Here is a 16476-nt window from a genome sequence, read left to right as displayed (position 1 = left end):
CAATAGAAGCATGAAAGACATCAAGTTCCCACCACACTAGAAATAGGTTGCCAGTCCACCAGGTTTGATGGATATATATCTACACAAACAAAAATAGAATACGTGTGACTAAAAATATGAAATCACAATATACAGACAAAAATAGAATAAGTGTGAGTAAAAATATGAAATTACAATATACCAAAATAAGTGTGAGCAAAAATATGAAATCAAAATATACACACTAAAAATAGGTTGCCACTCCACTAGGTTTAAGACAGAGTGAAAGTCTTACAATTTGGTCTGTGTGCTGGGAAGCCATTGGGTTGATGTAAATGTAGTTCTGAGTGCATATATGCATGTTCGATCAAAACTTCTTTGAAGCTTGTTCGTGTTTCAGAACGCTTGAAATCTCTAACTCTACCTTTGTAAGTGTTAATAAACTCATTAGAGCCCCCATTCCTCTAACCATCCATGTCAGTGTAGTTCGGTAATGTTACAAAAAAAGAAGAGGAATGTATGTGTGTGGATGTAATTTCCCGCAATTACTCATTAGTGTAGCCATTCAAAACAGCCATTGTAACATTTCTAGCCAAGCTAAGAGGAGCTTAGACAAAGAGAAGAGAAGGTCTTCGTGGCGCTTCCTACGCACGCATTGTGTAACCATTTCCATTTCTAATGCAATGAAAGGTTTATGTCTTGCTTCTACTCTCTCTATTGATTGTCTTCTCATTGATTTCCATCGCATAATGAGTAGGTTAATCAAGTATATGCTCTAAGTAATGAGTTAGATCAATCCTTGTAGTTTCTTCAGGCTCTTCTTCCATTGTTTCTTCTACTGCTTCCGCAGCTCTTTCTTCTTCATGAAAAGACTTTTTGCATTGGAGATTCTGGTACCGGTATTTTTCGCTGTTCATAGTTAAAAAACCCATTCCCCAAGTATCCCTTATGTCTCAATAGCTTCGAAACTTGTGCCCACAACTCAGGTTTTTACTTTCAAGAAATCCATTAAGGACAAAGTTGCCATTACTGGAGCTAATAAGATAGCCTGAAGACTCAAAGTATCACTGGCCTTAGGAATGACATGTTTTGAAAGAGGAATAGGCAAAATTTTTGTGTCGTTTTCCATCTTCCCTATGTATGAAGGTAACGTGGCTATAGTATTAGCCTGGCTACAATCATCAGCGTTATCGTGCATCGATTCCCTTGGCATTGGCACTCATCCTAATTCAATCGAACCCGTGAGATGGATTACTGAGAAAGGAGCTGAGTTCAATGAACTCCCATCCTGTTCTTTGAAATTTTGCACCTCATCCCAGAGTTCTGTTAGAGTTATCCATTATTTGCCCGTACCTATGACCAAAATCCATTAGATAACAATTATCTAAAACATACTAAAAACTTGACAAGTCACTCTATTAGTAAGTGACTTCTAAGTGGGTTTGCTCTAACTCCTAAGTTGGAGCTCACTAATTTACAAATTGGAAGCCCACAGCTTCGATTATCATTTATAAATATTACAACGGCTGTTCAATACACATTTTGTGAGCAACTCAACGAGTATTAGACCATCTAAATCTGCTTTGGATACAATGTTAAGTAGGATATCTAGAAATGTATGTTTGAGTTTACGGCAGAGACAAATGTAACATGGTTGTTCTATGTGGTGTGGTAAGGTACAAACAATGCACATGAGGACATACATACACTTTAAAAAAAAGCATTACATACCCAAAAAGTTACATTTGATAATAAATATTTGCAATGAAATGGTGTAAGGATCATAACCTTCACAAAAATTGCAATCATAACCTTCACAAAAATTGTTACAATAGATTTTAGGTCCCTTTTAGTGTGTGGCCAACCATACCCATTCCACACATCCCACCCTACCTCCTAGTCGTTCGGATTCCACATTCTCCAGGGGCTTTATGTTTGTTCAAACAATTTCTTGCAAACAAGTTTTTCAAATAAGTTTTTTAAACACAAGTGAGGATGAAGAAGAGAGCAGCTCAGACGATGATGATGAGGATGACGTGGCTATGGTTAGCTCAATGTTACTTGGGCTAGCCTTTTCAATGCTTTTGTCTTTAGCTTTGAGAGTCACGCCGGCTTCTAAATCAATGATATCCTCATGGATGGGTGCTTTGCCGGTTCTTTGCAATGTGAAGGATGGTCCTTTTGATGTTGTTTGGTTCCTCTAACTCCTTATCTATAAATGAGGTCGTGAGTGGAATCTCCAAACTCATTGGACTTAGCGGGGTAGCTATTGCTTCCTTTTATAGTCCTCCTTGCATCTCTTCATGAGCTGCTTCAACTGGTTTTTCAGCATGCACTTCTTCTTGTTGTTCTACTTCATGAATTTCTTCATCTAATGGGTTCACATAAATGCTTGGCTCAGTTGGCAGTTGGGTCATTTGAATGGGTGGAAGCTCTACATCTTGAGTAGATGATGCTTGAATTTCTTCTTCATAAGTTATTTGGATTTGCTCTTGTTCTTGAGCATTGCCCGCATCAGTTTCTAAATTTACACCCTCATGAGAGACTAATCTATTTGTATTTATCATGTGAAACCATGATTTCTTCATGATTTTTACTTGTTACAAGTGATGCGGGCAATACACATTTAGGGATCCAGATCCTCAAGTTGTCGTCACAATATCCTTGTGCCTTGAGAAGACCTTTAGGCAACCATTGGCTTGAAGCTTTTTCTATATCCTATGGTTGCACAATTGCTGCTTGCTTTGCTCTTAGTTGGCAGATATTTTTTGGAAGCCAAATCCAAGAGTTACCCGTATAATATCCTTGCATTCAAAGGAAATTCTTGGGAACCCAGCGGCTTGAAGACTTGTATTTCTTTGGTTGTTTTTTGCAACGAGGATTTTTTCTTCATTGTGGATTTGCCTTTGAACCCATTGTAATACCGTTTATTGTCATGGTTGCCAAATTGTTGTCGTTGCACATGTTGGCATTGACTTTGGTGCATGCAAGGGCTTAGTTGTTAGTGCATTGGGAGTTAGTTTGGGATCTGGCTTTGCAGAGGCTATCTTTGAAGGGTCCTCGGGCAGGGGGGGTGAGCTTCTCCAATGAATAGTGCATGTAGTGAGAACCTATAGGGCAAGAGGGAGTTACCATTATGACTATATTTTTTGCCCAATCAATTGTACATTGGGTTGCTGTCATCCATGTGCAACCTAGCAACACATTCTCAAAGAGTTCTTCTATAGGCATTACACAAAAAGTGCCTTAGCACAATGAATAATTTTTGACAGAAAACCCAAAACATAGGATGTTTGTCCATTCACACCTTTGACCTTGAAATCAGATTGAGTTAGCACAGGCCATCCCAATTGATTCCATTCATTGAAAGATAATAGATTATGACTAGCTTCTGTGTCAAATAAAGCATTGTATAACACTTCACCACTTGTGTTAGTCAATTCAATTTGTGTGCATAATGGGGAGGGGCTTAAGATCACATTAGATTCACATGTGAAGACATTGTGGACCTTCCCATTAGCGTGTGGTGTTTCTCCATGTTTTTCCTTTGAACTCGTTTCAAGTTTGCTCTCATTTGCCAAGTGTGAGAGTGCCATTTATGTCTCCCTAGGTTTTGCATACATGGGGTTAATGAGGATCAAAATCATATTCAAGGAATTGAACTCAGATAGTATTTCCACCTCAGTGTTAACATAAGTGATTCCTTATTTACCCCATACTTCCATAGTGGCTAGTGCATGAGTCCAGTCAATGTCTCAAATGTGGCCATCATCTTTCGTGGATTCCTTTGCGTATGTGTGGGTATGTTTGTGTTGATCTGTGCAAAGGTTGAGAGAGGTTGAGAGATTTGAATCACATAAGCCAATAGTTGCACTATTGTTCCTAAGTATTCCACTTGCCATGGGTTGTGCTTTTCCCGTTTTGAAATTCACAAAAATGTTCTTGCCATGTAAGGTCAAAGAAACTTGATTGTTGTACCAATCATGGACCATACTATGTTCTCGCATGAAGGGTTCACCTAGGATGATTTAATAGAAACTTGACTTATTGTTAAAGTCCATTACCATAAATGTCTGCCATACATGATGGTCTAGGGCTTTAACCTCAAAAAATTTCAGCAATCCCGTAGCTTTTATGAGACTACCATTAGTCAATTTTAGCCTGAGGTTAGTAGCTTCCAATGGTGGCTACCCTATTTGTTCCCAACATCATTTTGTCACTATGTTGATGCCAGCGCCACTTTCAAGGATAGCCATGACACTATTACCATTTCAAAAATTTGGTAAAACCGTAGTACATTCATCACCCTCAAAGTAGTCACTCATCATGTTGATAGGGAGTTTGACCGTTGAGTTAGAATCATTTTCCACATGATTTGCCTTGATAAGAGGAGCCTTTATTGGGGCTTCCACTATATCCTTATGAACCATCTCCGTGGGTGGCCAATTTTCTCTTGGGGCCTATTGTAAACTCTATAAATTGATGTCTAGCTCATTATTTAAGAAGGATCATAGTGTTTCTGCCAATTTGGGGTCACCTTTAAGCTTAATCAACATAGTCTTGGTAGTGATCATGCTCAAAAAACTCATGAGTTTCTGGGCATTAAGCTAGGTGCCTCTTACACTTTGTCATTCTGATGGAGTTTCTGGTGGAAACGGCATATTTCATAGATCTTGCGCATCATTTTCAAACCCAAGGCAAGCTTCCACATTCTCATTCAAGTGATTTGGATACACCTCATCAAGCTCATGTTTCCTTACTTCTGCATTACATTGCACCATCTTTCAAATTGTACATCGTGCTCTTCCTCAAAACTCTCAGAGATCACACTAGGGATCTGGCTACAAACCGATAAACACTGCTCGATGGCAAGACACTATGCACAATTAGCCGCTCACAGAAGATAGCTTCATGGAGACTTTGGGCAGCATTAGAGAAGTACCAAGAGATTCCTGATGTCTCATATGCAGGATGCTATGTAAGTTCATGAGATTTTGGATGTCTCATGCAGAATGCTATGTAAGTTCATGAGATTATTCTCAACCTACATCAAAACTTTCAAGGACAAATAGCACAAAAAGACTCTGATTTCAAAGTTCAAGGAATCTGGTTTAACATTTGACTTATAGATTGGTAGGTGACCAAGTCTGGGACATCTGGGAAGATGATGACCACAAAGTTCTTGATGCTCCTACCCATTTGTTTCATCCAGAAGGTACAGCTCTGTAAACCAGGTATGTGGCTCTAAGGCAAGCAAGAAACACTGCAGACTACAAGCAGACAAACCTCACACAAGAGCAAAGAGCTAGACAGCGACAATTACATGATGCTGTCAAAAGACCATGGAGGGCAGACAGCGTCCATCAACACCAATCACACGGACGTGATTGCAAATAGGAAGGGGGGAATGTTCCGACAAAGACGGAATAGGAGCACAAAGCACTAAAGAAGAGGAGAAAGATGGAAGCAAGAGTGGAAAGCAAAAATTAAGCTGTTTACGAGAAATAGTCATTTTTTGCTAATTTACTATTTTTAGCCAAAAGTGGAGCAAACGGAGCCAGATGGGCATGTGGGTTTAGTTTTTGCGAAGATGAACTCAATATCTTAGATTGGAGCACCCAAACTCAGCAAATGGATCATTGAGCCGTAAATAGGAATTTTAGTCATTTTGCAGTTGCGGGAAATATTTATAAGTTATTTTTCACAGGATTCCCGTCATCACTGAAGTGAAAATCCTCCAAATGAGCTCTACTTTTGGTATACAGTTGTATTCACCTTGTACAGAGCATGTTCCAGCCTGGTGTGCAAGTTTGAGTCCTTGTTGGCCTGCTTCGATGGGACATGCGTGTCCCATCAATTAGTGATAGAAAAGTGATTTTTCAACTCTAATGCAAGCGAGCTATGGGGAATGGTCTCCTGAGTCTATTGATACCCTGAAATCCCAAAATGGATTAGATTTGACCTTTCCAGTGAGTATTTTAGTGTGGGGCACCCTGTGTCCTGATCTGCAACCTCCAACCTTCTTGATTTGAGTCAAAATTCAATTCTGAGAGTTGGTATGTGCTCATTAGGGGAAATTTGGAGTCTCAAAAGGGCCCTCTAAGGAAGTCCATGTCATAATATTCTTTAAAAGTTGGGCGTCCGGTATTTTTTTGCAAACGAGCTCCAAATTTGTTGGACTTTGTAAATTTAGATTCTACTCATCAAGAGCTTTCCGGTGATATATGGGTTGATAGGGTTTGGAATTGGGACAAGGAAGTTATACAAAAGATTCCTTTTAGCCTAGGGAATAATACCATAACGGTATTATTCCCTAGGCTAAAAGGAATCTTTTGTATAACTTCCTTGTCCCAATTCCAAACCCTATCAACCCATATATCACCGGAAAGCTCTTGTTGAGTAGAATCTAAATTTACAAAGTCTGACAAATTTGGAGCTCGTTTGCAAAAAAATTACCAGACGCCCAACTTTTAAAGAATATTATGATATGGACTTCCTTAGAGGGCCCTTTTGAGACCCCAAATTTCCCCTAATGTCTGGGACCCTGGCAAGTCTTTGCTAATTGGGTTTGACCAAAAAATCACACTTTGATGGGACACGCGTGTCCCATCACAGAGACTGAATATGGGTCCTCTTGAAATTTTGATGGTTTTAGCTAATGGATAATGTCCCCCTGATCCCTTTGAACACCCTGTACCCAAAATTGATTAAGGTTTGACCCCAGATTTGGTGTGGGTTCCATTCTACTACGTTCCAAGTGTATCACTTTGCTTTTTCATGAAATGGATGCAAAATGATATGCAAATTGAAAAGCATAAATAGGAGAGTGATGTACATGCCCTAGGGTACCCATATGATGCATTGAAAGTCAGTTCTGTGGTACATGCATGTCCCATGCACATACATGCAAAAAATGACTTTTTTGAGTTTGACTAGTGCAGGTCCTTGAATATGCTCCCCTTAGCCTATATGTCCAATAAAAACCAAATTTGCTCAAATTTAGGCCCTTGGGACATGCAATTACTGAAACAACAAAAATGCACTAAATGTGATGTGAGGGCATATGGGCATGTTCCGGATGGGATAGGTGTATGCCTAATTACCCTACTCCTAGTACACATATATATACATCTAATCTAAGCTAATATCTATGCTATGCATCTATAAATAATATCTAAGCTACAGTAATCTAAAGCGTAAAATGAATGCTCAACTGAGCTCAAGAAAGTTCTAAATCTTAAATGATATGCATTTGGTCATCACTCAAGATGGAAATGAATGTCCCACACTCATACCAAACCTCAAGCACCCCTTTCTAATCCTAAGCGTAGGCCCTAAGCGATCCTCGATCCTTGGCCACCTACAAGAACCTTGGAATCCCGACTCCAATCCCTCACTAAACTATATGAATGATAGTGATGAATTGAAACTCACCTAACACACTAGCACAAGAGTAATCAAGTGGCTACTCTAATCTAAGTACCCGCTCCACGGCAATGGCACCAATGTTAACGGGCCGCTGTGACGGACATCCTAAGCATAGCTTTTAAGCACTAACATAATTATCAATGCTGGGTAGGGAATCGATTAATGCATGGAGGCTACGTAAGTGTGTCAGACCCACGGCAATCACTTGTACTAAGAGAAGAGGAAGACTTCTTGCGTATTCACATACACACACACACACTTGCAAAGAGGACAATGCTTAATCATAGACTTGCAAGTGTGTGTGTGTGTATTCACATACAGACACACACACACACACTTGCAAAGAGGACAATTCTTAATCATAGACTTGTAAAGCGCATGCCAAAGGATTAAAGAGGAAATGAAAAGGGTCATGGGTTCATCTAATGACACATTGCAAACCAATGGAAGCTCTAATGGAAAGCTTAAACACACACACACACACACACACAAGAAAGAGACCTTCTCTCTCTAATGCAAGCATGAAATTGAAGCTACTAACACCTTAAGCAAGCTAAGGCTACTCCAATGGAACAAGCAAATGCATTAAATCAACATTAATCATGGATTAATGGCCCTCACACACTCTCTTTACCTAAAGCGCACACACACATAAACTAGTCATTTCTTAATCAAAATCAATGATTAGACAATGGAAATGTAGACAATGATAGGAGCAAATACCTTTCTTTGCATTAGAATGGAAGGAGAGTACAAGAATTGTGCATAGGAAGCGTTGCAAGAATCACCTTCTTTTCTTTGAAAGACCTTCTCTAAAACTAGCTTAAGTGAGTTATCCAAAACATGCCTAAAAATCCTTAGTTGTTGACTATATCAATAGGTGACTCTAAGTGAGTTTTCTAATTAGATAGATGGAGCTCTCAATTTACAACTTTGGAAGCCCATGGCCCCAATTACAATTGATAAATATTACAACGGGTGATTTAAATGGGCTTTTTCAAAAGTAGCTGCGGGAAATTTACAAAAATAATCACGGAAAATTAATTGGAAAAATTAGGTGGCTCGCCTTTTTCGCTTTAGCTTTTTGTTACAGAATTGCACTTGGAAACAAACAGGGTATCCCATTCCAAATTACTCATCTAGGGGGTTAAAAATCATCCAATTTGAAACTTCAAGGCATAATAGAAAATAGGAGAGCATCTTCTTCAATTCTGATTGCATCAGAATTGCAAAATCCCTTCAAATTTTGATTGCATCAGAATTGCAAAATCCCTTCAAAATCATCAGTTGATGGGACACGCGTGTCCCATCAGAAGAGCTCAAAATTCAAATTTCAAGGGTTTGGGAAGATTGCTATACTCAGTACAAGCCAAATCCAACCTCCCACCAAAGTTGAAGCAAATAGTGCATGAGTGTTTCGGGCTTTGCAACAACAAAGGGGAGAATGCTACACCTCGAACAAATTATCAATCCGAGAATCGCATTACCCGGCTAGGGCATGGAGGCATCTCACAAGTGAGAGAGCTCATGGGAGAAAAGAATAGAGAAGTGGACTCTTGGAGGTTAGCTTAAACTAATGGTGGAGAGAAGCCATGGCTTAGTTAATCTCCACCCTCTTCCACTCCATCCATTACCACCCTCTTACACTCATGGACAATGGCACACATCATGCTAATCTCAAACAAACACACACTAAACTCAAGCACACACACACATGGAAATTAATTAAATGCACACACTCATCAAGCATAAATCTAGGATCACCCACCAAGCATCCTATGCCCATCCATGCATACACAACACTAATTAACTACACAAATGGAAAGAGCTTGAGACTAATGAGGAAATAAGAGAATAAGCATGAGAAATTACACTCTAATTAAAGACTAATTAAGAGAACTTGATGCCATTAACACTATGGAAAATAGGGGTACAATGGAGAGTAAGGAAATTAGAGCGGCATTAAGGCACATGAGCATAGGGAAGCTCAAGGACTCCATAGCCATCTCCTTCCTCACACTAGCTCTAAAAGTGACCATCCAAGAATGAGGTTCACACTCATAAAATGTCCTTTATACCTAGGGTTTTTTGGCCATGCCCATTCACAACTAGGGTGCCCACTGCTCTAAATTACACACCTAGGCATAAATTGGAACCTCTTCTACCGTTGTGGCACGGTAACTTACAATTTGGAACTCACGTGGAGCCCACTTACCACTTACAACATCATCATGGAATTACATATGGGAGATATTCACATTGCAGGTTTTGGCTTAAAAATAATATGACTCGTTGTTTCGGCACATGGTGAAACAGGTAGTGAAGCAGGAGGACAAGAAAACAGAAAAGTTAAAAAGAAGAAGCTAGAGTAAAAGAGCAAGTGCGGCAGCGGGGACATTAATTTTTTAATTTATTTTTGAGCTTATGCTAAAAATCCCGCCAAAGTGCAACGTAAATAATTACTTAGCCGATATATGGGCTCTTGGAGTTCTAATTTGTATTACAAAAGCCCATAAATTTGCTAATTTTGCTAAGCTTTTAGTGGTGTCCGCCCAAATGTGAAAGGACTAGGAATTAGAAGCCCTAGAAGAGCTCCCATTGTAGTAAAGTCATATTGATTAATGATGGGCATTGGCTTCTCTCTTCACCTCTCTTTCTCTATTCATGCTTTGTAATCATGCTATCTTCTTGCTTATGGTAATTAAGTTGTGAAGTGTGTGTGTGGTTGCTTAATTACCTAGTGATTAGCAAGTCTTATTTCTAGCATTGTGTGGTGAATGTGTATGCATGTGGGTTGCAATAGGGATTGGGAAGAATAGCAACGCGGGATGTGAATGAAGGGTTGCTTGCCTATGTGTGTAACACTCTCTCTTTGTTTGAATTAAGAGTAGGCTAAGTATGCTTGAGTTAAACTTTGTGTGTTAATGAGTTTACTAATGAAGTCGTTAAGCTCATTGCTCATGTGGGTTTGCATTAAGTAACTTTAAGCTTGCTTTGCTTTCATTAAGTAGATTAGCATTTGAGTTGAGAAGGATTGAAGTAAAGTGGAGTGAGTGGGCTAGCTTCTCATAGCTAGATCTGCTTGATTAGTAGGATTGAGTTTAAGTGGATGAGTGGCCATATTACAAATCGCTATGCTAAGCTAGAGACTCCCTTGCCTTGACAAAGCAAGGTGTCCTCCGTGAGCTAGCCGGGTTAACGCTCTCCGCATTGACCTTTTCATCATAGCCATAGATGGAGAGTTGTGTGGAAGCCGCTATGCTATAGCACCCCATTCAATGGCGCCATTGCCAAGGAGTGAGTAGCCTAAGCTAGTGAGTCATTAGCATTAGTGTAGGTTTAGTGAAGCTCCATTGGATGCAAAACCAATGGAGCTTTTTTAGCTTAGCATCATTTGCATTATAGGAAAGAGCACTATACATAACTAGCATTTAGGGAATGATAGCTAGAAGCATGTGCATTATTGCATCAATAAGGTGTTAAGTGCTAGAAATTAATGGTAAAGCATGAGCTTTTTAGCTCAAATGCATAGCAAATCAACGTCTTGGCTAGGTTCGGTTGGGCTCATTTGACCTTGTCGATGGGACCCCTATCGATGGAGTAACCAGAGAGCTGAATTTTTGCAATTTGAGAGTTTAGATAGCTCCAGAAGGCCCAGACGATGAAAAAAAATACTTACATGACTATGTTCTGAGCCACAGAAGGCCTCCAAACGGCCAAAACAGTGAAAAAACGGCTATGGCAGCAACCCTCTTGATGGAGTAAACAGTGAGCAGAGTTCCAACTGTGCAGAGCCTACAGAGTGTCCAAAGCAGTGTCCAAGTGCTAATTACTATGTAAAGTGCAGGTGTGCAGTGCAAGAGCAGGGTCTTGAGCAGAAATGCCAAGAACCTCGTATTTTTTGGGCAAACATTTATAGCGTATCCGACATTATACAGCCGTGTAATTTGCGTTAGTGACTTGTGTCAAAATCCGGATCCCTCTTCTTACGTGCTCTAGCGTTTGCCTTAGCCCTACGGGACTGAGACTTGTTTCGGATAGACGTTTGGAGCTAGTTGTGAATTGTGTCACCTTATGAGACGGTCGAGGCCTGTAGATGGCTCTTAATTGCATATGGTATACGTACTCTAGAGCCTAGCTCGAGTACACACGTCCTTGAGCCTAGCTTGGACCGTTTTTGGCTTTAGCCACTTGCGCGCTCTCACACTCGTTTACACCGGGTGTGATCGCATTAGGCCTACATCGCCGTTATGCTACCAAAATTTTGGTAGGTTACAACGTAGGACGCTTAAACGCAAGGATGATAAGGTTAAAAACGACGGGTAAAACCAAGGACGTTGACTTGAGATAAAACCTTAAGATGCATAGCAACCCTGCAGCCACATAACACTTAACACCAAAGCAAAAAAAAAAAAGAAAAAGAAAAAGAAAATAGAGCAACGCAAGGCAACCAAGGCCAAGCCAGGAGCACAATCATGAAATCTAGTGCGAAAAGAGCACATCAAAAAGAAGCTAAAAAGAACCTAAGAGACCGTTCCGCGGGTGCATGAACCATATGCATCTAAGGTCCGGCACATCTATAGCTTCGGGATCAATAGCTAGGACCAAGGCTTCAACGCAAGCAAGTGGGGTACACACCAAAAGTCCCTTGAACCCAATAGAGGAAGGTCACTCTTTCTCATCTAGCGCATCGTCAAGTCAAAGTACATGTGAAGCTTCCGCTTCAATGGAGAGCTTCCGCAATATGAACTTGAATGCAAGCACGTCATACGTTGACACTGCTTCACTTGGATATGACACCCACTTGGTTTTTATCTGCGAAAATCGGTTCGCCAAGCTATACGGTGATCATTTTAATAGGATAGCAATAAAAATAGAGGACATACCCATTCCCACGGAGACGGAAGTATGGGTAAGGTCACAAGGTGACCAATACATGAGTGTCATGGGTATACGCTACTTTTTGACACCAGAATTTGAGAATATGGATGCAGACGGCAAGCTGCACTTCCTACCTCATGTCCGCACATTCTCGGAACCACCCATGACTAGTATGCCTCCTTGGAGTGCAGGTTTGGATAGCCCCAGTGTGCCGAGAGTGCCGACAGCACCACCAGTAGGAGCACACTCGACCAAGCCATTGGAAGCGGAAAGGGAGGAGGTAAGTTTCTCATTTCCTGCTGCAACTCTTGAATTCAGTAAAAGCGAATTGTATAAGATGCATGTAAGAAAGATGGATAACGATAGTGAATTTGTTGCATTGTATACAACTTTGAAAGGAACCATATTTAAAACAATGATGGCATATGAATTCCCTTACCCGAATGAACAGGACCTGCATGTGTATGGGAATGAGGGAGCTACATCTTTAGACATTAGGGATGCATGGGGAAACAAATACTATAGAATTGAGGGAGAAGCATTGCATGTGTTCACTAAGATGGGAATACCGTTGTTTCCTCCACGACCCTATGTACCAACAGTAGACCCTAGACCAACCACAGCAACGGTAGGTCCGAAAGGCTTGAGATACCATGCGCTAACCCCAAAGTTCGCAGAAACTTTAGTGTCTGCTTATGCTAAACCCTATGGAAGTACGAATCCAAAGGAGTTTTCACATGAAGACCGAACTAAATCCGGAAGGGGGGAAACGGGAGTAGGAACATCAAGCAAGAAGCCAACAGAGCCAAAAGCAAAAGGGAAATTTCTAGAGCCTAAGACTAGGGGGAAAAGGGATGAGTTGGCGTGGGAGCCAAAAACATTCGGCCAACCACTCTACAAAAGTTCTGCAAGAAATTTGACGGAATCGGAGACCCTTACGAGCATGTGGCTCTTTTTAACTAACTGATATATGCAGAGGGAGTGACAGATGTGTACACCAAGGTGCATGGGTTTGGGTTGACATTGAGCAAAAGTGCTCTTTCTTGGTTTCAAATGCTGAAATCAACGGTGCTATATGACTTTGACATACTTGTCAAACGGTTTATAGAAGCACACACCAAGATAGGCATTAAGCACAATACGGTGACATTGAGCAAAAGTGCTCTTTCTTGGTTTCAAATGCTGAAATCAACGGTGCTATATGACTTTGACATACTTGTCAAACGGTTTATAGAAGCACACACCAAGATAGGCATTAAGCACAATACGGTGACCCTTATCCTCAATTTCAAACAAGGTGAAAAATAAAGTGTGCGATAGAGCATTGATCAAATGAAGCAATATATTGCTCAATCCCCGGAGCCGGAGATACCCAGTAATGAGAGACTCATCTCTTGTTTTCTAGAAGGGCTGTGTAACAAAGAGCTTTACATGCATTTGTTCACAAAGAACCACACAGACTTGGATGAGTGTTACTTTGACGCTCAGAGAATGGATGACAATTGTAATCTTTTGCAAAAGAAGACTGATGAAGATCCATTTGTGTTTAGAGAGTCAAGCAAGAATGTAGATGTCCAAGCTTTGGTAGATCTTATCATCCAAAAGCTAAGGCTTGATCTTAAACTAACCCATCCACCTCAAAGCCATAGTCCGAGTGAATCCCATCAAAACCCAACAAAGTGGTGCTACTTTTGCATCAATTGGACTAATCGTGAGACACAAGAATGCCAACGTAGGGTCAGATACTTGAGAGAACAAAGCTGTCAAGCATCTCATCCTGAGCCTAGAACGATCTCTAATGCAAGTGAAGTGCACCTAGGGCCTAGTACGTCAATTCAAACGCATACAAAAAAGGAGTGTAATGATAAAGAATTGGCATTTGTGTTGATTCTACCTTACCATGCTATGAAAGAGTCAAACTTTGAAAAAGCGCTAATGCATCAACCTAAGAATACTCAACTCGATAGAGCTTTGCATTGTTACAAATGCCACGGACCCCATGGGACCAAGGATTGCCCTTTAGAGTCAGAGTCAAACAAAAAAGGAGTGTAATGATAAAGAATTGGCACTAGTGTTGATTCTACCTTATCATGCTATGAAAGAGTCAAACTCGGAAAAAGCGCTAATGCATCAACCTAAGAATACTCAACTCGACAGAGCTTTGCATTCTTACAAATGCCACGGACCCCATCGGACCAAGGATTGCCCTTTAGAGTCAGAGTCAGATGAGAAAGGCAAGGCCAATAATTTGGATTGGCTGAAAGTTTTGATGTATTGCAAAGGCTGCGCAATTGATCACTTAGGAAAGCATTGCCCGCATAGACCAGGAAACGATGTTCGAGTTGAGAGAAGGACTTCCAATTACATTGAAGTCATCCCCTCATCTACCTCATCGGATAGTGAAAATGAAATTCTTTCTCTGCGGGTAGTAACTAGAGTTCCAGCAAGGAAAATAGCAACAACATTTCAGGAACCAGGGCCAAAGCCTAGTGAAGAGCATGTTCTTCAATAATGTGCTCTGGGAGAAAAGCCTAAGAAGCCAAAGCAAAGAAAGTGCAACAAAACTAAGAGAGCCAACCCTGAGAAAACCAAAGAACAAGGTGATTTCAGTGGAACTGACACTTTGAAGTCAGGCTCATGGGAATCCATTATCTTAGAAATGCCTGACGGAGTGTGTAGAGAATTTATTGTCAATTCCTCTACCAACCGAAAATCAGCTCAAGGAGGGCCAAAATCTAAGCCAAAACCAATAGATAGCAAGGGTTTGCCTTTCATGGCAATTACAAGAGCTCAGACTAAACTAGCCAAAGACAAGAGGGAAGATCAGTCTCGGTCAGGAAGCTCTAAAGCTCCTAAATCTAGAAAACCCAAGCAAAAACAACGTAAGACATACACTACACCACAAATGACACCACATGTAGCCAAAGAAGGTGTAGTACCAGGGATAGTAGACCCACTTGAGAAGGAACACGTAACGGCTGTTCCTCATGGAGTAGATGCACTATCCAGTAAAAAGGAAATGGATTGTGGAGGTTTGGTGTCGGTAGACAAGGTCAATGAAAGCTTTGAGTGCATTCTCAAGGCTTACAAAAAGCGTCTCACCGCTGATACGACCATACCACCCAAACTAAAGGAATATCCAAATCCAATTCAAGAGAAGATCAACTTGGTCAAACATCAAGGGCTCATTCGGGATATGCAAACCATGATGGAGGGACCTCCTTCCTATTCAACAGAGAGACGTCCTATGCATGTTCCAGATTTGGAGATGATTTCGGAAGTTTTAGAGCGAGAAACGGAAAGCGCTCAAGGGATTGAAAAACCAGAGGAGTCATGGATAGAAACCATTCCACCGCTACAAGAAGACAATGCAAATGAACTCTGGGATGAGGTGCCAAATCTCAAGGAACAGGATGGGAGTTCATTGAACTCAGCTCCTTTCTCAGTAATCCATCTCATGAGTTTGATTGAATCAGGACGAGTGCCAATGCCAAGGGAATCGATGAACGATGACGCTGATGATCGTAGCCAGGCTAGTACTTTAGCCACGCTACCTTTATACATAGGGAAGACGGAAAATGACACAAAATTTTTTCCTATTCCTCTTTCGGAACATATCATTCCTAAGGCTAGTGATACTTTGAATCTTCAAGCTATCTTATCAGCTCCAGTAACGGCAACTTTGCCCTTAATGGATTTCTTCAAGGTGAAACCTGAGTTGTGGACACAAGTTTCGAAGCTGTTGAGAGATAGGGGGTACTTGGGGAATGGGCATTTTAACTATGAATAGCGAAAAATACCGGTACCAGAATCTCTAGCGCAAAAAGTCTCGTTAAACAAGTTGAACAACTCTGGGAAATATAAGGCTGACAAAGGGAACTCAATGCTACCCGTTCAAGTTGATAAAGTGAAAACTTTAATAATCTTGGATATCGGAGCGGGGACTAGCATTGCTACAAAAGCCATGTGGATCAAATGGGGAAAATTAGCGCTGAGAAAAACACGAATGGAGTTACAGCTAGCGGACGGTAATACAGAACAACCTCTAGGAATGTTGGAGAACATGCCAGTAGAGTCTTGTGGGGGAAAGTATGAGCGTACATTTGCGATCGTTGACTTTGGTCGAGATCCAAACTATGATGTCATACTAGGTAGACCGTTCATGCGCCAAATGCAAGTGATCTAGGA

Source organism: Cibotium barometz, chromosome 38, assembly GCF_041138505.1.
Source record: "Cibotium barometz isolate CiBa-2024 chromosome 38, ASM4113850v1, whole genome shotgun sequence".
NCBI lineage: Eukaryota > Viridiplantae > Streptophyta > Polypodiopsida > Cyatheales > Cibotiaceae > Cibotium > Cibotium barometz.
The sequence above is the reverse complement of the archived record's forward strand: the minus strand, read 5'-3'. Positions refer to the sequence as shown.